This window comes from Silene latifolia, chromosome Y, assembly GCF_048544455.1.
Source record: "Silene latifolia isolate original U9 population chromosome Y, ASM4854445v1, whole genome shotgun sequence".
In the NCBI taxonomy this organism is placed as follows: domain Eukaryota; kingdom Viridiplantae; phylum Streptophyta; class Magnoliopsida; order Caryophyllales; family Caryophyllaceae; genus Silene; species Silene latifolia.
This window is the reverse complement of record NC_133538.1, coordinates 99,714,228-99,724,936: the sequence shown is the minus strand read 5'-3', so window position 1 is coordinate 99,724,936 and position 10,709 is coordinate 99,714,228.

Sequence of the window (10,709 nt, the reverse complement as noted above, 5' to 3'; positions counted from 1 at the left end):
GTGACATGCCATGTAACATGTAACATGTGACAAAATTGACAAATGACAAAATAAAATGGACTACCCATTTTATTTTAAGTGTGCCGAAATAGTGGAGGGAGTATAAGATTTATATTGTGTTTTTATCTTAAGTGGAAAACACAATGATTAAATTTAACTAGTAGCCTTGCATACCTATTCTTTCTAGGGTAGAAAAACTAGCTCATGCATTGGCTTTACTCTCCCTTGCCAACCGGTTTTAGAGGTGAAAAATGCCAATGCTTTCTCTCTTAATTATTCACTACTTCACTATAATTTCTAGTGTAAGAAATGATCAAAAATTCTCTCTACATCTTATGAAAAATTGGAGAAATAAAATCTCACAAATCACTCCCCTCTTGGACCTAAATATTCAAGAACAAATTAATATTTTGTGTCATTTTTAAGTAAGACTAATATTGTTACTAGATCATAATAATATTGGTGATTAAGGGTATTCCTTGGGTATTCACTTTTGGGAGGGATTCTAATTTGGATCCTTTGTTCATACATTGTTGGAAAGCTCAAGAACAAGTAAGAAGGAGATCTTACTTGTGCCCTTTAATCCGAAACATCATAGTAAGAAGTGATGATTTCTTCTCTACTCTTGTTTTAGTTTGCATGCATAAGATCTAACTTTTATTTTATGACTAAATAAATCATTTCATATATGAATATGTAAATTAATGAGATTAATGAATCCTAACAAGCGGTATCATGAGCCTTAGGTTGTTTGCATGCAAATCGGTTTATAGTTTTTCCGAGTTATATGATTAACATACAAAAGTAATTAATTTGGTTTTATGAAGATAAACCTAAAAATAACCTTCCATGTTAAAAGTTTCTGGTCCTAAGTGATTTTTAGGACATTTTGGTTTATTTATAGATTTTATTGTTCATTTTATATAATATTGGCATTAAAATGTGATTTTTTATGATAAAAATGTCATTTTTGGACGAAAAATAGCTAAACTTCGAATTTTTCAGTGGTTTTTGGATATGTTTTCAAATATATTATTTACTAATGGCCTATAAATTTTCATGATAAAATGAGTTGTTTTACTCGAAATATGGATTTTTTAAGTTAAAATCGTATTTAAATGGGTAAATAGGTTAATATGAGTTATATTTCGAGTCTGGTCATGAAAATTTAGTATGTTGTCACATGAAATTTTACAAGATGTATGTAAAATATTTGGCTATAATTAAATCATTATGCATGCTTTATGAATTTTTGATGAAAAATCACATAAATAGTTACTATAATTAGTAATAATGCTAAAACATACTTCATGACTAAGGAAATACGTCACATGTTGAATTTTATCATATATTTCAGATATAAAAGTGAAAAGTTGATGAATATAATTTTTCTCATATTTTTATGGTCATAATTGTTAAAACCGATAAACCGCAACATTGTTTTTCTCGATAAATTTTCAAAATTTTTAACCTAAGTTTTGAACATTATGAGTGTCATGGTATTTTTCTAGAATGTTCATGAGTTTAAATTTCAAAATTCGAAATTATTTGAAATTTTTATGATTTAATTTGAGGTTTATAGCATAAATTTTGTATTTTTGGGTCCATTTATGAACAATATTGAGAAATCAAGTTTAATTATTGTCAAATGTTAGTGGAGACTAATTTTGAGTCCTAAGATGGTTAGGGTAATTAACTTGTACATAAATATGAATTTATGTAATTATTGTGATTTTAATAAGTTAAAACATGCAAATCCGTAAAAACCGATTAATATACGATATTGGCTCTTAAAGGCGATTTAGCATAAAATTTAGCATGTTCATACATACTATTATACATTTGTAATAAAAATAAAAATAAATCTATTTATGATTGTCATATCTTAATTTTATGTAATTTTTGAATTATGTAATTTTACTTAGTATGGCCTTAGTTTTAATTGATATTACCCGAAATGTATGGGAATATCGATTTGGTTGTAATTATTGTGATATCATATCACCGTTTTGTAATTTAATAGATTTATTTTTATTTTTATTACAAATGTATAATAGAAAATTATGTAATTCATTTTGTAATTTATTTATTCCAGAGTACCTTGAAGACGGTGCCACTCGAGAAGGCGACCCATCAAAGAAAATGTTGCCTTGAAATGCGTGCCAAGACCGAAGTTCAAGGCACCAAAGGAGTTGGTTTCCGAATTTGTAATAGTTTATTAGATTTACTATTTTTGGAAGGCCATACTAGGATTTTATTTTATGCTTTGCATTTTATTTATATGTTGCATGCATCGCTAAATCGCCATAACTAAACATGCATTTTAAATCGAGTTTATCGACCGTGTCAATTACAATTATCGTAATTCACCGCTTTAGTTCACTTAAAACGTGATAGATAATAAATTGCCATGACCTCTCGCTAAAATAAACAATTGAGACTTAGCCTTACCAAAAAGAAGAAACCATGAAAACCTATTTCATGAGGGAGTGCACTCGGCCCTACCGGGGTACAAACCTTGTTACGTAGGGGAAGTGGGTGATAAATGTCTACCCACCGAATTTATAAAGATAAGGGTTGTATTCGGCTTTACCGATGCCCAAGTTGATGTAAATTTGGATCATGGACACATTTATTCGAAATTTGAGTTGAACTCAACGAAAGTATTCTCGACGGTTGACGGATGTGTTTCGGGCTAAAGATAAATATTAATGTAATTTTATCGACCAAGAGTTCTAAAAGTAGAATCGATTAAAGAGTTAATCCACCGAGTTATATTGATGAGGGTTGTATTCGGCTTTACCGATGCCCAAGTTAATATGAATTTGGATCTTGGAATCATTTATCATAGTTGGGTAGAGGTCACTATGTAAATGCTTTACTTGTTATTTACAAGTATTAATAAAACGATAAATGTTAAGTTTTCCATTATTCCGTTATCATATTGTTCTATTTCTTTACCTCAATTTATATACGATATCATTTCGATTTTAGATCAAATCTCCATTAAAACATCGTAACTAAAGACAAAATTAAAATTTTCTTCTAAAAACCTCGTATTATCCATTGTAAGGATCTCTTGTGAAGAGTATAGATAAAAGTTATTCGTGATCAAAAGGGCTTTTGATTTTTGACTAACATATCTACTTACAATAAATTGGTTCTCATATGCTTAATTGAGTTGAGTACTTTGAAGCGTTAAATCATTTTGGTGACTAGATTTGTTGGAAATCATAATATAACAAAATACCGCAACCACTTCAATGAAAGTTTTAAGACTAAACAAACGAATGAAGAGTAGTCTTCATGAATTTCAATTTTGCTTCTCTTAGCAAAGACTCATTGAAATGAGTGGGAGCATTCTCTTAAACCGTTAAGAAAAGGACGAGGTTCAAAGAAGTAAAATTAGAATGGAATTGATACAAGGTAATGTTAAAAGTAACGTTATTGAGAATAAAAATACTAAACTTATCAATCCCGACCGATAAAGTTTCCATTGTCTTAATTGTTGGACGCTAGAAAGGAAACTACCCCAAATTATTGAAGAATCAACAAGTTAGTTGTGGGACATCTAATGGGACCTTCTTCTTTAAATGTTTATTTGATTGACATAAATTTTGCTAATACTACTTCGTCAATATTAGAAACCGACGGTGGTTTTCATCATTGTATTTGATACATAGGATGATTAGAATATGACGACTAGCAACAATGATGTTGAGAGATAGAGTCATTGTGTACTCAATCAAGTTTTTAGGTTTAAAGTTGTACTTAATTGTGACTATTAAGTGCATAAACTCTAAATAAGAATATAGACTTATTAAGATACAAAAGAGGTTTCGCTTTTGTGACCCTATACACCATGATTTGATGTATGGCTAGCCCATTATCAAGGTGATTATATTCTAAACCAAACTAGAATGACATATCATGTAGATGATGCAAGACTCAAATTGGTAACCCAAGATTAAACCTTAAATTCTGGAATGATGAACGCAAAAAGTTATCGAGTACTCTTGGAACCATTAGATTGTTAATCTTATGGTATATGCATATCTTGTATTCAAAGCAAGATGTCTCGTGCTTTTTGGTTGAAAAGGAGATCGAGGTTGTAAATCATTGATCCAAAATAGGTTGATCATTATTTACCAACGATTTAAGTTGACGCTAATGTGTTCACTTAATAAGGTAAATAGAGAAATCTTTGAAGAAGTTCAAAGAGTTCAAAGAATCACAATTTAGTCGTGATGGGATTATCAAAGTGAATACTTTGATATAAGCCAAAGGAAATGTGGTATAGTATCACAAATTAATTTCTCTTAGCACGCATTATGGGATAATGTGTGGTTGGATAAAGAAATCAAACGCTATTCGATATGGTTTGGACTTCAATCAAGTTACTTTGAGTTACTAGATCCTTTTGGGGATTTTATCATTTTGTCTAAATTATTTTTCCACTAAATCTAAAACGAATCATATGAGATATGAAATGGTAGGGTACCATGTTTGTAAGTTTACACAAGAAACAGATACTCTTTTTCCTTACAATAATCACAAGTACAACGGGTTTGTGGCTCGTGAAGCTGTCTTTCTAGAATACAAGTTTATTTCTAGAAGACAGAGTGGGAGAAAATATTCAAGAGCCACAAAAGAATTGTGTCAAAAATTGTATGTCGCAAGAAACTAAGAAACTGTATTTTCTTGGCTACATGACGTTGTTTCATAGAAACCTAGGAGGTTAAATTCATCACTTGTTTAAGATGATGAATTCATGTTACTTTTAAGAAAGTAAAGAGCTTACAACTTAACCCCAAAGAAATTATTTGATTCAAGTTACTTCTGGAAAGTAATGAATATATGGCTTTCATGAGAGTGTTTAAGTCACAACTCAACACAAGGCATATAGCCATGAAAATCCGAAATAAATTCCAAGTGAATTGATAGATATCAAAGCTTGATTGGTTGAAAAGGGTTTTGCACTAGTTGAAATGCTTAAGTATATTTGGATCTTCTTAGGGATTGTGTTTCATTATGATGATATACATATAGCAAGGGAATCTAAAACCCACTTCTTCAATTAGAAGGAATGTATTCAATACATGTCTTGAGTTTTGTAGATTCTTGCAATCCTAAGATAATGTGGAACTTTAGAGAGGGTCTTAAATAGGACATCAATGAGTTGGAATCAATGTTTTAATCATGTTATAAAACTTTTCTCGATAAGTCGAGAAGTTGTGTTTATACATGGAGTTTAGTGGGAGTTACGGAAATTTTAATTAGTTTTATATGTGGATGACATATTGATCATCGGGAATGATTTGACACTAATGGAGTATTATAATACATCTTTAATATCCGGATTTATGGAGATAAATCCACATGATATTAGCGCCAAATAAGAAGTCTTATGTTGATAAGATTCATGATTAGTTCAATCGAGTTGAACATATTTGATTGATTCCATTTGCATTCTTAGGATCAATTGAATGAGTGATGATGTATAGCACTTCATATACTTTGAGTATGATGAATTGTTTCAAATCGAATTTGAGTAATAGTTACCAAATAGCCATATTGATTATTCTTAAGTGCTTGAAGAAGCATTAAAGATGCAAAGTTAAGTGTTTTTGCAATTCATAAATTTGTGTAAGGGCTTACACTAATGACTGTTGAGATTGCATAAGGTTTCGGATAAAAACCATATTCAAAACACCTAAAGATGGTTAAAGAACCATTGTGGCTATGTTATTTAAGAAATGGATTTGTTAGAATCGTTCTAATCAATAAAGAACAATGAGGATGCTCACAACGGAAATTGAGTACACACTAGTAGAAAAAACCCCTAGTGACGCCTTTATTGTGGCGGTTCTAATAGAAACGCCGCAAAAAGCCGAAAAAATTGGCAGGAGCGAGTTTTTCATGGTTTAGGAGGTTTATTGTGGCGGTTTAAATTAAGAATCGACATAATAGTAGTAGCCATTTATGGCGGTTTCATATATTAAACGCCACTAATAGTCAATTATGGCGGTTGTATTAACAACCGACGCTAATAACGATGCTAAAGGTAATAATACTGGACAATAATTTTTAATAAAAAACCGCCATCATATATTTTTGTGGCGGTTTTAACAAGAACTGATATTAATACCCACCCAAAAATTAAACCCAAAACCCTTTACAATTCACTAGACTCCACTGATCATCACCATCACTACTGTCAATTTTTTTACAATAAACCCTCTTCATCTTCCCCACGCACGAACCTTCCAATTGTTAATGACCGCTGCTAATCCCTCAATCATTAATCACCTTCAACAACCAAGCCACCGTCCCTACTGCGCCCGTCGCCGCCTACGCCTACGCCTCCGCCTCAATCGTTAATCACCGCTGCTTTTCGAATCCTACACGGCAGTTTCAACTCCAGATTTTAAAACTCCTCGCTACTAGTTGTTTCCGACTACACCGTGCCTGCCCTCTGCCTTCAACGCATCTGCTTTATCCACAAAAACATCAAAGGTACTTTATTTTGCCCCTATATAATTCCAATTTTAGTTCTTCATTAAAATTGATTGTTATTGATTGATTGTTATTGTGTTATTGGTTCACACGAAGTAGCATCTGTATTGGTATAATAATATAGCATGGAATACCTGATTTAGGTTATTGGTAAAATATCGAGGTTTAAGTCAAGTATTTGCTGCCCCGTTTTCGTTTTGGTATGAGTCGTTTTGGGGCTTATTTTGTCTGGAGTTGCAGTGTGTTGATCGAAGTTGTTAAATGGGTCAAGGATATGAATCTGGGATGAGTTTCATGACGTTTTAGAGTTGAAATAGAGGCTGGCAAGTAGCAGTGACACACTGCTACTCTAAACTATTGCGAGTCAAAATTAACTAAAAATATCATGGACAAAAAACACATTTCAAACCGAATTCATCTATAGGTTTTACTATCATACTTTGATGGTTACACGAAAAACGATTAGATGCTGTTATATATAGCACGCTCTTAATACAGAAATAGTAGCGGAAACAGCAAAAACGGAGTATCATCAAATCAATTGCTAATACAGTCGAGAAGCATAGTTAAAGTAGAATCAGAATACAACGTAGCAGGCATCTTGACGTGGAAGCACCCTTGCCCAGATAGGCTGACTCGATTCAACTTGAGCCTTGCAGAAAGTAGGGAAGTTGGAGTTGGAGTTGAATACTGAGAAGATGGGTTCCTGCTGACCATGTTACCGCATTTTGGCAAGTTCAGCGGTCCAGATATCGACGAGTGCAGACATAGAAACTTGAAGAGATCAGAAGAAAAATGATGTAATATGAAAGATATCTGATTTGGTAATGGTGTTTCGAATAATGTGATTGAAAGCAGCAGCTGTTTTTTTTATAAAGGATGTTACTCAATCAAGTCAGCTATTTGGTGGTTCAGTGGGCGGTATCAGTGGCCGTTGGTTTACGTCTTTTTCTATCAGTTGTACTAAGGAAAAAGAATACAGATGGAAGAATAAAGAATTGTTAAGAGTAGTAGGGATATACAACTATCCCTATCCCATGAGCTGCTGATTTTCGCCCATTGTTAATGTCATAATATCGGCAGTACAAATGATCTAGTACTTGTGCTCCTTCTGAAAAGGCCTCATACTAGTGATTGGGCTTATTCTTTTTGTGCTCACTTGTATACGTAATGTTATTGTTTGATGTCACTAGAGAGAAGGAGAGGGAGAGCTTTTGTTATGTCAGTCTATATGTGAAAAGAACATGCTAATTATCTGTTGTTGCCCAGTGCTCTTCGGATGTCCAGGCGAATGCAGCGGAGACTCTTTGTGCAATTACACGAAACATGGGATCACCTTTTACAGCTAAAGTATGCAGTCTCGGGTTTATTATCCCTATTTTATAGTTATTTTTCCTTCATTATGATTTGATAGTATGAATTCATAACTGATAGTTGATTGTTTTCTGGATGCAGTTTTGTGTCAAGGATTTTCTCCCATACACTTGAAGATTCCTCTACCAAGTCTGGTTTAGTACACTCGCTGTTTGTCTGTATATCTTTGTTGGATCCCAGATGGTCACGTTCCTCTTTGTTAATGCATTCTCTATGAAGTCAGCATATGTATGAGGCGCCAATCGTAGTAAATCCAGAGACTACTGTTAATGCAATGTTACCTAGATTTGGTTAGTGTCTGAAATAATCTTTTTAACATTACTCTGTTATCTAGTCATGGTTACCCATGTAGCTTCGTATAAATTTACTTCTGTCAGCATGTCATTAAGTAACACAATTAAGAGTTCTGTCTGAATGTCAAACTACATATGTCCGATATATGTAGTTACCTTTGCAGTGACCATTCCAATGCAAGGTAATGGACTTTTGTTTTTCTTGGCAGGCCCAGCTTTAAACTCGTAGATGATGAGCTAGAAGGTACTGTTACTAGCCATAATGGAATTGTGTGTGTGTTTTTTCTGCTTCTCGCAACTGGGATCAATTTTTGTGACTTCGTCTTGTAGGTGTTCAGCCAAATCAAGCCGAAGATGACGAGTGTTAAATCATCTCGGTAAATAAAATATTTGATCACATTCGTTAGAAGACAAAGGATTTTCCCGTGATAACAACATCAGGTCCAATTCAATTCCCTGTGTTGAAACCCCCAAAATCGCAAAGAGTTCAAATTTGTGCAGAGCAAGAATATTCTGAGCGAGCACGGGATAACATCCACAAGTCAGCATACCTTTGATGTAGTGAACAACAGTCTTTTGGAATCCACAGGTATGATGAGTTTATAAAGTTTCTATTTTACATTTTATGTAGAAAGAATTTGCCAAGAATGATCTAAATCATGTGCACTATTTTGCCTTGGAGGATCCTAAAGGATCTACGGTAGTGTAAGATGATCGTTTTTGTAATACCCCGTATTTTAATGATAAGTTATGAGAATAGTTTATGTAATTTAATAGTTAATTAAAGGCATTTCAAATAATGAATTACAAATAAGACGATAATTAAATAATAAAATAAGTAAAACAAGTCGGGAATTGGGCTTAGCTAATAATTGAGTATTGGACCATGTGACATTAAGTAATTGGACTGAAATTTAGTATAATAAGGTTAGCGTATAATCGGGATTTGCATAAGAAAATAATTATAATATAATATGGAAAGGTAGTAATTATATTATTACTAATAATAATTTATGACAATAATAAATTAGTAAAGATAAAATAAGTGAATCCTACCTATGATATTGAAGGAAAAATAGATCTATATACTAACATACTCATATATGTTTTATTTTAATTTGTCATAAAATTAAATGGTGGAACTTATGCATGCAAACATTAAAACAATATAAAGAAGAAACCATCATCTTACATTGTGATTTTCGGATTTATGGGCACAAGTGAGTTCACCTACTCACTTGTTCTTGAGCTCTCCAAATGGAAGAACAAGGATTCAAGTATAGAATCCCTCCCAAAAGCATATACCCAAGGAAAACTCATAATAACCAATATTATTTAGATCTAGTAATAATATTAGTTTTACTATAAAATTGACACAAAATAAATTGTATTTTACTCTTGAAAATTTCGGTCAAGAGGGAATATTTTGTGTGGTTTATTTCTCTAGAAATCTCATAAGATGTAGAGAATATCAATTTTCTTACACTAAAAAAAAATTAGATGTGAGGAATGAATAATGATAATGTATGAGAAAAGCTCTTCTCTCTTTTCTTTGGAGTGGCTGAAAAATGCTTGGGTAGGATGCCCAACACTTTTCATTTGTGCTCTTCACAAGAGACTAGGCATGCAAGCCTACTACCTAGTGTCATGATTGTGTTTTCATTTAAAAATAAACAACACAATATAAACTATGTACACACCTCCCTTATTTTCGGTTTTGGGCATAAAATGGAGAATGCATTTTATTTTTGTCATTTGTCAAATTTGTCACATGTAACATGTTACATGACATGTCACAATGTAATGTATTTTTAACATATTAAAAATCAACATACTCATAAAATATGTCATTTACAAAATCGACTAGTAATTCGTAATTACTTGTACCAAAAATGTTTCCAAATTATAAACTACAACATTCTGTATTTATAATCATTTATTCATTCCGTTTCAATCATTTCAGTAAACAATAATTTCATCTAAGTAGTAAAACAATTCGATTACTTAGATCGTGTCTCATTTAATCATATTTACAATAAGACACGTAAATTATACTCACAAAATTATCCGTCAATTTTAAGCAATTTAATTAACTCGTATCGGTATACGATTAATTAAATAATCAATTAAGAGTATTTCCCTATAGGTATGACCTAAGGGGATCAACTGATCACCACCGTCGCACGACAGTAATGTCAAACTCTAGTCAGCCAATCATTACCGATATGTGTGGACCAGTTGACTGTAAAATATTACATCCCACATGTATTCTTAAAATGAGATTTAATAATGATATTTAAATCATGTGATCGCACCATTGTTGAGGACACATTTCCCAACAATCTCCCACTTGTCCTCGACAAGTGTGCGTCACCAATTCTCTTGTCCTATTACTATCTCCCACTCAATGCAAGGTGTCTTTCGGTCGTACTTGCAAGTGATCATATCGAGAGTGGTTTCCTCGATCCGGAGAATAAGCGATTGACCGGATTTATCTATCATAGATACCTTCCGAGCGTGGCCACG